Source organism: Elephas maximus, chromosome 16, assembly GCF_024166365.1.
Source record: "Elephas maximus indicus isolate mEleMax1 chromosome 16, mEleMax1 primary haplotype, whole genome shotgun sequence".
Classification (NCBI taxonomy): domain Eukaryota; kingdom Metazoa; phylum Chordata; class Mammalia; order Proboscidea; family Elephantidae; genus Elephas; species Elephas maximus.
This window is the reverse complement of record NC_064834.1, coordinates 60,146,191-60,162,727: the sequence shown is the minus strand read 5'-3', so window position 1 is coordinate 60,162,727 and position 16,537 is coordinate 60,146,191.

The window sequence follows — 16,537 nt, the reverse complement described above, 5'->3', positions numbered from 1 at the left end:
TCCCTATTTTTTCTTCCATGATCTTTATCGTTTTAGTCTTTATGTTTCGGTCTTTGATCCACTTGGAGTTAGTTTTTATGCTTGGTGTGAGGTATGGGTCCTGTTTCATTCTTTTGCAAATGGATATCCAGTTATGCCAGCACCATTTGTTAAAAAGACTATCTTTTCCCCAATTAACTGACACTGGTCCTTTGTCAAATATCAGCTGCTCATACGTGGATGGATTTATATCTGGGTTCTCAATTCTGTTCCATTGGTCTATGTGCCTGTTGTTGTACCAGTACCAGGCTGTTTTGACTACTGTGGCTGTATAATAGGTTCTGAAATCAGGTAGAGTGAGGCCTCCCACTTTCTTCTTCTTTTTCAGTAATGCTTTGCTTATCCGGGGCTTCTTTCCCTTCCATATGAAATTGGTGATTTGTTTCTCTATCCCCTTAAAATATGACATCGGAATTTGGATCGGAAGTGCGTTATATGTATAGATGGCTTTTGGTAGAATAGACATTTTTACTATGTTAAGTCCTCCTATCCATGAGCAAGGTATGTTTTTCCACTTAAGTATGTCCTTTTTAATTTCTTATAGTAGAGCTTTGTAGTTTTCTTTGTATAGGTTTTTACATCCTTGGTAAGATTTATTCCTAAGTATTTTATCTTCTTGGGGGCTACTGTGAATGGTATTGATTTGGTTATTTCCTCTTCGGTGTTCTTTTTGTTGATGTAGAGGAATCCAAGTGATTTTTGTGTGTTTATTTTATAACCTGAGACTCTTCCAAACTCTTCTATTAGTTTCAGTAGTTTTCTGGAGGATTCCTTAGGGTTTTCTGTGTATACGATCATGTCATCTGCAAATAGTGATAACTTTACTTCCTCCTTGCCAATCCGGATACCCTTTATTTCTTTGTCTAGCCTAATTGCCCTGGCTAGGACTTCAAGTACGATGTTGAATAAGAGCAGTGATAAAGGGCATCCTTGTCTGGTTCCCATTTTCAAGGGAAATGCTTTCAGGTTCTCTCCATTTAGAGTGATATTGGCTGTTGGCTTGGCTTTGCATAGATGCCCTTTATTATGTTGAGGAATTTTCCTTCAATTCCTATTCTGGTAAGAGTTTTTATCATAAATGGGTGTTGGACTTTGTCAAATGGCTTTTCTGCATCAATTGATAAGATCATGTGGTTTTTATCTTTTGTTTTATTTATGTGATGGATTACATTAATGGTTTTTCTAATATTAAACCAGCCTTGCATACCTGGTATAAATCCCACTTGATCAGGGTGAATTATTTTTTTGATGTGTTGTTGGATTCTATTGGCTAGAATTTTGTTGAGGATTTTTGCATCTATGTTCATGAGGGATATAGGTCTATAATTTTCTTTTTTTGTAATGTCTTTACCTGGTTTTGGTATCAGGGAGATGGTGGCTTCATGGAATGAGTTGGGTAGTATTCCGTCATTATCTATGCTTTGAAATACCTTCAGTAGTAGTGGTGTTAACTCTTCTCTGAAAGTTTGGTAGAACTCTGCAGTGAAGCCGTCCGGGCCAGGGCTTTTTTTTGTTGGAAGTTTTTTGATTAGTGTTTCAATCTCTTTTTTTGTTATGAGTCTATTTAGTTGTTCTACTTCTGAATGTGTTAGTTTAGGTAGGTAGTGTTTTTCCAAGAATTCATCCATTTCTTCTAGGTTTTCAAATTTGTTAGAGTACAATTTTTCGTAGTAATCTGAAATGATTCTTTTAATTTCATTTGGTTCTGTTGTGACGTGGTCCTTCTCGTTTCTTATTCGGGTTATTTGTTTCCTTTCCTGTATTTCTTTAGTCAGTCTAGCCAATGGTTTATCAATTTTGTTAATTTTTTCAAAGAACCAGCTTTTGGCTTTGTTAATTCTTTCAATTGTTTTTCTGTTCTCTAATTCATTTAGTTCAGCTTTAATTTTTATTATTTGTTTTCTTCTGGTGCCTGATGGGTTCTTTTGTTGCTCCCTTTCTATTTGTTCAAGTCGTAGGGACAGATCTCTGATTTTGGCTCTTTCTTCTTTTTGTATGTGTGCATTTATCGATATAAATTGGCCTCTGAGTACTGCTTTTGCTCTGTCCCAGAGGTTTTGATAGGAAGTATTTTCATTCTCGTTGCTTTCTATGAATTTTTTTATTCCCTCCTTGATGTCTTCTATAACCCAGTCTTTTTTCAGGAGGGTATTGTTCAGTTTCCAAGTATTTGATTTCTTTTCCCTCGTTTTTCTGTTATTGATTTCTAGTTTTATGGCCTTGTGGTCTGAGAAGATGCTTTGTAATATTTCGATATTTTGGACTCTGCAAAGGTTTGTTTTATGACCTAATATGTGGTCTATTCTAGAGAATGTTCCATGTGCGCTAGGAAAAAAAGTATACTTTGCAGCAGTTGGATGGAGAGTTCTGTATAAGTCAATGAGGTCAAGTTGGTTGATTGTTGTAAGTAGGTCTTCCGTGTCTCTGTTGAGCTTCTTACTGGATGTCCTGTCCTTCTCCGAAAGTGGTGTGTTGAAGTCTCCTACTATAATTGTGGAGGTGTCTATCTCGCTTTTCAATTCTGTTAAAATTTGATTTATGTATCTTGCAGCCCTGTCATTGGGTGCATAAATATTTAATATGGTTATGTCTTCCTGATCAATTGTCCCTTTTATCATTATGTAGTGTCCTTCTTTATCCTTTGTGGTGGATTTAAGTCTAAAGTCTATTTTGTCAGAAATTAATATTGCTACTCCTCTTCTTTTTGCTTATTGTTTGCTTGATATATTTTTTTCCATCCTTTGAGTTTTAGTTTGTTTGTGTCTCTAAGTCTAAGGTGTGTCTCTTGTAGTCAGCATATAGATGGATCGTGTTTCTTTATCCAGTCCGTGACTCTCTGTCTCTTTATTGGTGCATTTAGTCCATTTAGATTCAGCGTAATTATAGATAAATAAGTTTTTAGTGCTGTCATTTTGATGCCTGTTCATGTGTGTTGTTAGCAATTTCATTTTTCCACATACTTTTTTGTGCTGAGACATTTTTCTTATTAAATTGTGAGATCCTCATTTTCATAGTGTTTGACTTTATGTTTGTTGAGTCGTTTATGTTTTTCTTGAGTTGTGGAGTTGTTATACCTCTTTGTGGTTACTTTAATATTTACCCCCATTTTTCTACGTAAAAACCTAACCTGTATTGTTCTATATCGCCTTGTATCACTCTCCATCTGGCAGTTCAATGCCTCCTATACTTAGTCCCTCTTTTTGATTATTGTGATCTTTTACATATTGACTTCCATGATTCCCTGTTATGTGTATTATTATTAGTAGTATTATTTTTTAATTAATCTTAATTTGTTTGTTTTTGTGATTTCCCTATTTGAGTTGATATCAGGACGTTCTGTTTTGTGACCTTGTATTGTGCTGGTATCTGATATTATTGGTTTTCTGACCAAACAATATCCTTTAGTATTTCTTGTAGCTTTGGTTTCGTTTTTGCAAATTCTCTAAACTTGTGTTTATCTGTAAGTATCTTAATTTCGCCTTCATATTTCAGAGAGAGTTTTGCTGGATATATGATCCTTGGCTGGCAGTTTTTCTCCTTCAGTGCTCTGTATATGTCGTCCCATTCCCTTCTTGCCTCCATGGTTTCTGCTGAGTAGTCTGAACTTATTCTTATTGATTCTCCCTTGAAGGAAACCTTTCTTTTCTCCCTGGCTGCTTTTAAAATTTTCTGTTTATCTTTGGTTTTGGCGAGTTTGATGATAATATGTCTTGGTGTTTTTCTTTTTGGATCAATCTTAAATGGGGTTCGATGAGCATCTTGGATAGATATCCTTTCGTCTTTCATGATGTCAGGGAAGTGTTCTGTCAGGAGTTCTTCAACTATTTTCTCTGTGTTTTCTGTCCCCCCTCCCTGTTCTGGGACTCCAATCACCCACAAGTTATCCTTCTTGATAGAGTCCCACATGATTCTTAAGGTTTCTTCATTTTTTTAAATTCTTTTATCTGATTTTTTTTCAGCTATGTTGGTGTTAATTCCCTGGTCCAGCAGATGTCCCAGTCTGCATTCTAATTGCTCGAGTCTGCTCCTCTGACTTCCTATTGCGTTGTCTAATTCTGTAATTTTATTGTTAATCTTTTGGATTTCTGAATGCTGTCTCTCTATGGATTCTTGCAACTTATTAATTTTTCCACTATGTTCTTGAATAATCTTTTTGAGTTTTTCAACAGTTTTATCAGTGTGTTCCTTGGCTTTTTCTGCAGTTTACCTTAATTCGTTTGTGATGTCTTGAAGCATTCTGTAAATTAGTTTTTTATATTCTGTATCTGATAATTCCAGGATTGTATCTTCATTTGGGAAAGATTTTGATTCTTTTGTTTGCGGGGTTGTAGAAGCTGTCATGGTCTGCTTCTTTATGTGGTTTGATATGGACTGCTGTCTCCGAGCCATCACTGGGAAACTAGTTTTTCCAGAAAATCCACTAAAAAAAAATGCAGTCAGATCCCTATCAGAGTTCTCCCTCTGGCTCAGGCTATTCGGATGTTAATGAAGCCGCCTGGGGCGGGTGGGGGAGGGATCAGAGAGATAGGAGAGTAGCACCTCAGAATATAGCCAGAGTTGCTTGTCTTGCTTGGAATGACTATTATATCTGAGATTTCCATGGGGAGCGTTGCCTATGTGTTCTGGCTGTGTGGAGATTGCCCCCGGGGGGTCTGGTCCGCTGGAGTCAGGGTCAGATCCTCCGCTGCCAGCCCCATGCCCAACGTCAAGGTTGCCTTACTGGGACGGTGCACTCCCGACTCCAAAATCAGTTGCTGCCTCCCGGGGACTCCCTGTCCCACCAGCCGCGTCGCCACGCTGCCCCCGAGAACGGGCTGGGCCCCCCCCAGGGTCAGCTCAGGCGAGTGGAGCAGCTCCCCGCGCCTGCGCCGCGACTGCACGTCCTGGCTGGGACGCTGCTCTCCCCGCTCCAAGACCAGTCGCTGCCCCCCGGGGACCTCCCCCACCGGCCGTGTCGCCACACTGCCCGCGCGAACCGGCTGGGCCCTCCCGGGGCTAGTTCAGGGGGGTTGAGCAGCTCTCCGTGCCTATGCCGTGCCTGCACCCAGTCAAAATTCCGGCAGGACGATTCCCCGGCTGGGACGCCACTGTCCCTGCTCCAAGACCCGTCACTGTCTCCTGGGGACTTCTCCCACCGGCTGCATCGCCACGCCGCCCGCACGAACCGGCTGCCCCCCCCGTCAGTTCAGGGGGGTGGAGCTGCTCCCTGTGCTTATGCTGTGCCCGTGCCCCACCAAAATCCCGGCGGGACGGTTCCCCGGCTGGGACGCTGCTCTCCCCGCTCCAAGACCTGTCACTGCCTCCCGGGGACTTCTCCCACCGGCTGCGTCGCCACTCCACCCACGCGATCTGGCTGGGCCCCCTCCCGGAATGAGTTCGGTGGCCAGGGCTTGGCCCCTTGTTTGTGCCATCTGCCCCCCTGGGCTCTGCCCCAAATCGGTGCTGAAGGTCACCTGACTGGTAAGCTGGCTCCAGGCTCTGAAAACAATCGCTGCCTCCCCGTATTTGTTCATTCTCCATCTCTAAATCTGTGTTTGTTGTTCAGGGTTCATAGATTGTTATGTATGTGATTGATTCACTTGTTTTTCGGAGTCTTTGTTGCAAGAGGGATCTGCGGTAGCGTCCACCTAGTCTGCCATCTTGGCCCCGCCCAAAGTGTAACTTTTTGATGACTCCAAAATGTCATGAAGAGGATCCCCACAGTGAACATACCAGGTAAATGGCCCTTGAGTATTCCCTTTCATAATCTTTGTGACCTGGCTGGATTCTCACCATCATCCTCTTTCCTTGCATTTTGGCGTGTCCTGCCTGACGCATCTTTGTGGCTCCCACTGATAGAAATATTGTTCTAAGAGTGGATTCAAAGAATGAGGGATTTATGTTCAATTTATTTAAAATGTTTTTAAATTAATTGTAATTTTATTAGTTTTGATCAAATATTATGGTCATTATAATACATTTTCATGGTTCAAGATTCAAAGACTATGATGTTGCTACCTATCGAAAACGTAATATTGGAGAACAGGCGCTTGACATGCCCACAACTGTCTGCACTGTCTCCTTGAATCTGCTATGAGAACTGGGTGGGAAGAGAAGTTGACAGATTTTCTTGCTGAGCTGCCTGGATTCTTGACTATCTTTTCTCTTTCTGAAACCACCTGTATGACATAGGACCACCTATTTCATTTTTAAAAATACGTACCTATTGTATAAATTAATGTGGTAAAAAGTTATGAATAAATGACCAAATCACATTCTAATCAGCTTTTTAAACTGGCATAACTAATAGACAAGAAGGTGAAGCACTGGGTTTGAACGCTTTCCCGTTCAGTAACCACACACCTTCTTTATCCTGCAGGTTGTAATTTATAAATGTGGCTCTTTAGGAAGGCAGGGGAAGCCATTAATCATGGCTGTCTTTGGCTGTTCTGATTTTCAAAGGTCAGAGTTAACAATTTAATATAGCACTTGGACATCTGTATTCACTTCTTTTTAATATTATTTTACTGCAATCGAATTCCTGGGAGAAGAGGGGCATGGATAGCAAGGTCTTTTAAGTAACAGATGGTATTAGTAGTTCCTTTAGTATAACGTAGCTGGGGCTCCCACTTGTACCCAGACAGTGGGAACGTGAGAGACATTTCACAAATTAAAGACACGCAAACAAAATGGAGGGCTGCATTCATTCTGATAAGGAAACCTGATAAAGGCAGCAAGTGATTTAAAATATATCTGGCTTCAATGTTTTCAGTAGGATTGAGATTTTTTTGGAAAATTTAGTAACTAAATTTCTAGAGCCTTTTTGGTGTAATGAAAATCCCGGCACCTTCCCATTGGACGGTTAAAAAATGATGAGGAATGGTTTCAGGTTGGGAAAAGGATCTGTTTTGAGGAAAAGGTGTCAGTCAGCATCAGCAGTTCTGTGTGTGTTTGTGTGCACAAGAAGGTGACTTTATATAATGGTTATGCTCATATGGGCAGATAGAGGAGGATTTAGAAGTCATAGAAGCAAAGAAGCAAAGAAACTGAAATAGGTGATTGAAGTCTGGCGTAAGTTATTTTTAGCATAACCCTTCAAAGGTCCTGATTACTCTTCCTAACACACTGTGATATAGTCTCAAGAAAGAATATTTTTGGAGTCAAGGGACTGGGTCATTTTACCTCTTAAGGTTTTTATTTATAACTTTGAGATTAGTTAAAATTATTATGTACCATAGTTATTAAATGTTATACATACTTGATGTTATAAAGAACAAATGTAAACTTTTCCCAATAGAATCAGCGGTTTTCTTTAGAAACAGTGGATTATAAATCGTGGTAGAGTTTTAATGTATGGTTGGGAAAATACATGATTTTTTTTTATTGAAACAATAAACAGTATGACTATAATGATCTAATTTCTGATCATTTTCCATTTCCCTATGAAAAAATCAAAATGTTTAATTTTTACGTCAACATTGTGTGTTTTGATTCCTTTGACTTGTGAAAGGGCTTTTCTTTCTCCCTCAGTCCACCTCTGCTGCCAACTAGCATTATGCCAAAAAAGGATCTAGCTCTGGTATTGCAAAACCGCTTTTTCTCTCTGGAACATGAGGGCCAGTTCTCCACTTTGATTCTGAAAATGATGCAATGTCTGCTTCTTGGAAAAGGACTGAGAAGCAGGGTCTCTAACTGAGGTGGAAAATATACCAGTATTTATGATGTGGTAGTTCCCAAGTTTCATTTTGCAGTCCAGCCTTCCTAGTTTTAGTGAAATAAGGGATTTTAAAAGCTAAATTGTCTAGAATTGAGGAAAATGCCTAAAGTTGATGGGTAGAGGCTGTATTTGTTTGGACCACGAGCAGAAAGGAGAGGAAATGGAGGAAGATTATCAAGTAACAGAAATGAAGGAAGGAGCATTAGAAATCAAATGTAATACCCCATTGGATGGAGGTACGAGAAGAGATTCCAAGATTTCATGGAGGTTGCTTGTGTGTAAGGACCTAGATCTAGGACTCCTAGAGTGTATCATATCTTTAACAGCAGGATTCCCTCTATCTTTGATTTGGATTACTTTTAGAACCAAATGTGTCTCCTTACTATCACAGTGACAAAGGTCAGGTGTAAAGAGAATAAGAAGAACATAAACATCCATGTCATACTTTACAAAAGCTTGTTATATACCAATCCTCTTGTTAACTGCTCTACAAGTACTGGTGAAGTTTTTATTAAATTGGTCTTCTCCAACACCTCAAGACACATCTCAAAAAATCTTTACCACCATCCTATGAGGTAGGTACTTCTATCACTCCCTGGCAAAGATGGTGACGTCGAGCCTTAAAGAATTTAAATAATGTTTACAAAACTTCACTATTATAAATGGCACTGATGGGGTTTGAGTCTAGGTTTATAAGATTCAAAATCTCTTAATTATTGTTGTGGATAGCTAAGACATTATTAGTAGGGAGCAAATTTCTTAGACAATTGGAATAAAATAACTACTATTTACATTTTAAAATGATTTTTTGGGGAAGAGTAGTAGGTATTCAAATGTTTCATTTTGTGTAATTAATAAGTTGTACTGCCTTCTTGCCGCCAAGTGCAAGCATTACTGACATAAGCTTTGACCTTTGGAGATCTATGTTAGCAAGCAATTCGGTGACAGCCTGTGTAGAAAGTCAGCAGTTTGTAAGCAGAAAGGAAAAGACTTAGAAAAGAAACACCATTATAAAATCATCTTCTTCTTGCCTAAAGTCAAAAACTTCCAACATGTTAGAATAATATAATATTACAAATGAGTGCAAACCATCCTGTAGATTTTCAGTCTTGTGTTTATGCCCAAGGCCTTTTTATTTCATCATTGTTTTGTTAATGGACTTGAACCAATGAGCAAGCTGGTGAAAGCTGCAGTACCTGTAGTATAAAGTATACAGTCCAAAGAATGATTTTTTCCCCCCACATCCAGGTGTAATATATCATGGAAGTCAATTTAGCATGAGTGGCACTAATATATAGCTGAAGGCAAGGAAAATTTTCAGGAAAGTATGTACAACCGAATTAATCCATATTGAATAACAAGTCACAGGGGAGGAGAGAGTAGTGGAGGAGAACACTTCTCCAGTGCATATTTGGTTATCTTACTGTGTTTCAAGTTCTATTCTCCAATGATTTTGGTACAGGGAGAATTAGCTTTGATAATTTATGTGTGTTATGGGCTATGGATTCAAGATCAGGAAATAATTTATTAACCCTATGATAGCTAGTCTTTGAAACTTCTAAAAAGGCAGATACTACAGGGTCAGAGGGGGTCCCTAATTGAAGCAAAGCCATAGAGAAATCCTATTCATTTATATCCCCTATACAGCTAGAAATTACAGAACAAGCTTTCAGTAACTGGTAAATTCATGAAAGAATGGAAAGGAAGTGAAGAGGAAGGAAGTAAAAAATGGATGGTACCAGTGTGAAAACTCATCTGCGTGACCTATGACTCTAGAGCAATTATTTTACATTAAGATTTTGGTATATGAAATGGCTTTCTTTCAGGATTTATACTTGATTTTATCAAACATCTAACCCGCATAATTTATATCTGGATGAGATATCTGAGGCCCATCTACTTTAGTCACTGTACTTTACAGATGAGAAAATAGAGGTCAAAGAAGTGAATAATCCTGCAAGATCATTCCCTTAGTTAAGAGAAGAGCTGGAATAAGAATACAGATTTTCTAACATTACCTCAGTACACAGATGCATTTTCACCAGTAATCTGAGCCCAGCAGTAAAGATTAATAGAATTTTGGTTTTATTTACTTTTCCTCCAATTTGCTGATAACTTATAAAAAGGCAACCCACAGATAGGGAGAAAATATTTGCAAATCGTATATCTGATAAGGGACCTATATCTAGACTATATAAAGAATGCTTACAACTCAGTAATGAAAAGATATATAAACCAGTGAAAAAACAGGCAAAGGATCTGAATTGACATTTTTCCAAAGAAGATTTAGAAACCACCAACAAGCACATGAAAAGATATTCAGCATCATCAGTCATAAAAAGAATTGCAAGTCAAAACCACAGTGAGATACAATTTCTTACCAACGGGGATGGCTCCTTCATCCATTTCCAGATATTGTCTCAATCCAAATAAGTGTATGTGTGTGTAACATTCATCCAAGGAATGGTCATTGCTTACTTGGCAAGTTTTCTAAATGTGACTAGGAGCCAGATCCATGACTTATCAGATCCATTTTCCCAGGTGACTAACATTTATTGAGTCCTCACTCTGTGCCAGGCTTTGCATTAATACTTCATTTCATGTAGTGTTTACATAAACTTTGTATTATCCCTATTTTGTAGATAAAACGAGTGAGGCTAACTTACCCAGCCACATTGTTAATGATTCTTAGATCTGTGATTCAGTCCAGCCATTTGTACTCCAGTGTCCACACTCTTAACCACTACACTTTTGGGATATTTCCATGAAAGTTCTATTTCTGGAAAACCAACGTCCAATAGGTCCTGAGACTCCGCAGGCCCAGTTCTTCTTTGAACAGAATTGTTATTCCTCTTTTCCTATGGCAAGGATAAGCCCTTCACTCAGGAGTATAGAGTGGCCAAATAAGCAAGAGAGGAAGACTCTTTTACTAAGCACCTACTGTGTGCCAGGCCTACTGCTAGGTACAGTACAACCTGCCACTGAGAAAACTCATTCCTCTTTTCCTTGATTAGGTTCTGATGCCTGAATACTGCTTTTTCCCAGTAGACAGATGGAATACAAGCCATAGAGAACTCAGTTTGCTGAAACATTATCATTCTTGGATTTTTAACAACCACATTATAAAAATGAGTGTGTTAGATCAAAGCATTCCCAAACCTGTCAACTTCAGAATGCTTCAACACCCATAGCTGGGAGCTGCTAAATCTGGGAATAAAAATATCACCTCTTCTCAGACTTTTGAATGATATTCATTAACCCACTCTTAGTGTTTTCTTGAGGCATTCACTGTGTGTCCCCTTGGTTCAGAGATGAGTGAATCACATGATTCTGAGTTCATTCATCCACCCACTCCCAACCATTGAAGAGTAAAAATGAAGCACAGTCCAGTTGGGCAGGGTCTACAGTAGCCTGTGGATTATGTCACTCAACTGCTTTATCAGGTGACCCCTCAAAGAGGGGCAAGAGTCACCAGTGTTATCTCCATCCCATTTCTAACTTGGATGGTGGTGATTGTAATAACCTTGCTGTCCTTCTCTGTAAAATGCCACAAGGGAAGGAAGGTATGTGTCATCTTTAGAGCAGCTATAGCTCAGGGCTTCAGGCTGCTACCATTTATAGCATTGAGTCAGATTTAATAGGTCTCTGTTTGGCAGATTTAAAGTGCATCAACTCCTGGGAAAAATTTATCCAAAGGGATGAACATGAAAGAATTTAGCTGTCTGCAAAGAAAAGTGAATGAAACATTTCAGCAAAGGGTCTTCAGCAGGTTGTAACCCATAAACCTCTCTGCAGTCTTTACTCTCTATGTGCATGCAATTATGCAAGCTTCTTTTTTTTTATTGTCATTTTGAATTATGCACCCTGCATTATAGATAGATCAACTGTTTCTAGGCAGCTAAATGAGCCTTTGGAAGACAAGGATATATTTTATTTTATATCAACCTGCCCAGATTCAGTATTTAGGGTGATATATAATCAGGCATCATGTTTTAAAAAATCATATTAGGTAAGTGCAGACCACTTTCCATCATGACCAATGAGACATAATTGGTGCTATTGACAACACTCTGAACTACATTGATTTTTCTATCAGGCTGAAGTCTTGAGGATCCTATTTTTCTCCTCACCCCAGCTACTTAACTAGTTATGAGCCATCGCTAAGGAAAAATTCTCTAAGTTACAAGTTCTTATTTGTGGGTATGCTGTTTTTCTGCAATAAATGAAATTGAACGTAAGTTAAATACAAGAACAACATAATAATTAATGCTTAGTTAATAACTACTAAGTACTTGAAAAGAACTCGACGGCAATGGGTTTAAGGGGTAGTGCTGCTCTTTAGATTTTGCCCTGGAGAAGGGCATACACCCAGGAGGCAAATGGATGCTAAGACCCAGCCCTTATTCCACTTGCCAGTAGTTCTCCAGAAGAAAAAGCCAGTTTTCTTAGTCATATTGCCTCATACAGGCTATACGAGCTTATAAAAGGCTTGCTACTGTTTGTCCATATGCTGAAGGTTTAATGTACTATTCCATTTCACTTGTGCAGAACTTATACAAAGTAGATCTTATTACCCCCAATTTACATATGTGGAAGCTGAGGCTCACAGAGGCGGTATAACTCACCCAAGGTTAGACAGTCAAAAAGTGGAGGACTCAGATTTCAAACCCTGGTCCGTGTGACTGTAGAGTCCTGGCTTATATCCCCTGACTGCGGGGTATCCACGGCATCACCAAGATGCCTTATATAGAGGGGTGCTGTATCTTCCATTAGCTGGGTTAGATGCCAGGTGGCTTTAACTCTCCCAGGCTGTGGTGGAGACTTTCGCTCATGGTTTTCCTGGATAATTTCAAAGCATTAGCCAGTATGAAATAAACTACTGGGAAAAGAAAGTTTTCCTTATTTGGGTCCAACAAATTTCTGCTTTTAGAATCAACATAGGGTTTCTGTTCTATTTGGGTAGGATTGCTCTTGTGGGAAGGAAGGAAAACAAGTATAAATGAGAGGATGGGGGGAGAGCCATAGACAGCTACAGCGAGGTATCATGGGAATCAAGGAAGAGCTGAACACCAGGAACTAAACTCTCAGAAGGACAACTCTGAGATGTGGCTGCTCCCTCAGCTTAAATTTTCTCCTAACCTCTCTGTCTCTCTGAGCATTTGCTCCATTAATTTTCTCCTGATCTGTGTCCTCTGGGACTGTACTTCTTCACAACAGTGTTGGGAACATGGCTGGTAACGGTGGCCCTAACCTCTGCTCTCATGAATCTCTCAGTTCTGCCATTTGAGATTGGACTTTCACTCTATTTAAGTGCCCAATAGAAGGGTTCCTGATTTTAAGTCAGATACTTTTCAGTCCATGGAAGATCCCCCTTACTAATACTTTACCCCCGATCTAATCACCTGGGGTTGGGTGGAGAGAAGGTGTATGGCAATGTGGTCATGTGATATCTCACATACTCTGCAGAGTACCCTAGCAGGAGACCCAAGTGATAGAAGGGCCACAGTCTCTGCATGTCACCTCTATCTGAACTTACTCTAGTTCTAGTTCCCACTGTCTCCTTTAAATCTCTTCCCCTACCTGTTCCCCTTAGTCTTCACTCCTCCTTCCACTAGCCTGCTGGATTGACTATACAATTTGAAACCATCCTCTTAGCTCCAAATTAGCACTCCCTTGAGATTCTGTTTATAACACAAATCCTTGAGTTCCATCTAATTATACTGAGTTTTGACCTTTTTCCTATAAGTCTTTACTTGCTAATGTTAATAATGACAATAATAATACTACCTAGCACTTAGCTCAAACTTAATATATGCCAGGCACTCTTAGGCCCTTTTTCTTCATTATCTCATTCTATCTTCACAAAAATCTCAGGTGATAGCTACCATATTTTTACACATGCTATGCGAATTTTTTTACAGCAACATGGAAAAAAAATTGGCATAGTGGCACTTACAAAAATACCTCACAAGGGGAGGTCTCGGTTGGCAAACAAACGTAGAAGTCTTGCGTTATTTGCCTAAAAATATGGTAATATCATTGTCTCCATTACAAAGATAACAATATTAAGTTTCTGTGACAGCAAATATCTTACCCAAGGCAGCACAGTGTCCAAGGTGTGCTTAAGTGTGTCTGACTCTGGAGTTTATACTTTTAAGCTGTACATTATACTTGATAGGGACTAAAGACTGGCTAGTTAATCCCAATGCTAATTGAGTGCCCAGTTCATGAGGAATCACCTTTCTTTTTCTCCATGTGTAATGTACATCTAAGTCTCGTCTCTTCACCTAGACATTAAATCTGTTGTGGGCAGAAATCACAAAACACATGTTTCTGGTATCTTCTACAGTGCAGTCCTAGTTGGAAGCACAAATAAAGCTTGCATATACTTTGTCTGTATCTACATTTTTTCTTCAAATTATAGTCCCATCAAAAATAATCTATAGCTATATTTTTTTCACTCCTCTCATATATTACCTTTCCAAAGATAATAAGATTTATGGTTATTCATTTGAGCTTCATACCCCCAAAGATGAAAAACTTCAATGATATGACACCATTATCTGCCTAATGTGATTTATTCTGAAGCAATTGGTAATGATAGAAGCAAGAAATGTGATTATATGGCCCAAGGGCTGTCTGGTAATCAATTTACTTAAGGAGATTGGACAAGAATTAAAAACAAACACCACACAAAAGGACAAGTACTGTATGAGACCACTATTATAAAAAACTAAGAAAAGGTTCACCAAGACAAAGATATAGAAGCTTCCTAGACATGTCCAAACACCCTAAGGGTCTGAGTTACTGGTGCTGAGAGTTGGGGACCAAGGTCTCAGGGGACATCTAGGTCAATTGGCATAACATAGTTCATAAAGAAAATGTTCTACCTCCTACGTTGGTGAGTAGTGTCTGGGTCTTAAAAGCTTGTGAGTGGCCATTTAAGATACATCTGTTGGTCCCATTCCATCTGGAGCAAAGAGAATGAAGAAAACCAAAGACAAAAGGAAAATATTAGTCCAAGGGACTAATGGATCACATGAACCACAGCCTCAGCTGGCCTGAGCCTAAAAGAACTAGATGGTACCTGACTACCACCACCAACCACTCTGACAGGGATCACAGTAGAGGCTCTTGGACAAAGCAGGAGAAAAATGTAGAACAAAATTTAAATTCACACAAAAAGGTCAAACCTAACTCGTCTGACAGAGACTAGAGGAACCCCTGAGACTATGGCCCCTGGACACTGAAGCCACTCCTGAAATCTACCTTTCAGCCAAAGAGACAGGCTTATAAAACAGTAACACAAATAAGGAATATGCTTCTTAGTTCAGTCAAGTATATGAGACCAAATGGGCAACACCCGCCCAAAAGCAAAATTGAGAAGGAAGGAAGAGACAAGAAAACTGGAATAACAGACATGGGAAACCCGGGGTGTAAAGGGAAAGAGGGAGAGTCCTGACACAACGAGGGGATTGCAACCAATGTCACAAAATAATTTGTGTATCGTTTTTGGATGAGAACTAATTTGCACTGTAAACTTTCACCTAAAGCACAATAAAACAAACAAATAACCCCATTGCCTGGGAGTTGAGTTCAACTCATGGTGACCCCATGTGTGGGAGAGTATAACTGTGCTTCATAGGGTTTTCAGTGGCTGATTTTTTAGAAGTAGATGACCAGGACTTTATTCAGGTACACCTCTGAGTGGACTCAAGCCGCCAACCTTTCAGTAAGCCACCCAGCCATTAACCACCCAGGAACTGCACTAAGTCTTCTTAATTCTGGGATTCAATTGGCAGACCTATTTGTTTTGTATTGCTTTGTTTGTTCTTGACTAGGTACCTTGGAAGACAGGCCTGGTGATCTACTTTCAAAAGGTCACAGTCTTGAAAATCCTATGAAACTGTTCTGCTTTGAACACATGGGGTCACCATGAGTCAGAATCCACTTGATGGCAACTAGCAACAACATGTGTTTTTACTAAGCTATGTTCCCCAGTTTAAACTTTATCATATTAAAGGTAATATTTTGAGCTCCCTTTGGCACTACTCTTTTGCTCTGTGCCCAGTACAGGACCGAGGGCTGTTATTTATGGAATCTTCCAAGAACCTAATCCGTTTAACTGGCTCTTTCTTTAGCTGTTTTTTTTCTTTAGCTGAGGCTGCCTTGTACTCATGCATTAGTACAGTGTAGTGCACCGTCATCCACATGTTTCTTTTGATCCATCTGCCCTCACTGCACTTGGAGAAACAATATTTTATTTGACAATGAACCTTCTTCTAGTTGCACTACACCAGTAGTGTTAAATTCTCTTTTCTCTGGCAATTCTCCCTCGTTCTGGCAACTCTCCTCACGAATCTTTTCTCTCTCCTCAGTTGCCAGGGTTTATTTATGTTTTTATTTTTTGTTTTTCTCTACCACTGAAAAGGTTGTTCTGCAAGCATGGACACACTTTCTTTCTTCACTGAATGTTCTTTGAAATGGGAGTCACTTAATTTATGTCAAAAGACGAGGCACAACGCTTCACTGTCAGAAACTCGCTGAAAAATCTCTAGTGAGAGAAGTCTTCCTTTAAGGCTCAGGTCAAAGAAATGCCACTTCCCTGAACTTTTCTATTATTTTGGTAGCCCATTATTTGTCGCTTCCATTCATCTTTCAGAAACCATTTCTTTTAATGTCACTGTAAGCTAATGTCATTATACCTTATATAGTTTGTCTATTATTATTTCTCTGAGCTGTATGAAGAAGAATGTGGAATTGGGATTGGAGGAAGACGATTAACAACCTGCAACACAAAGA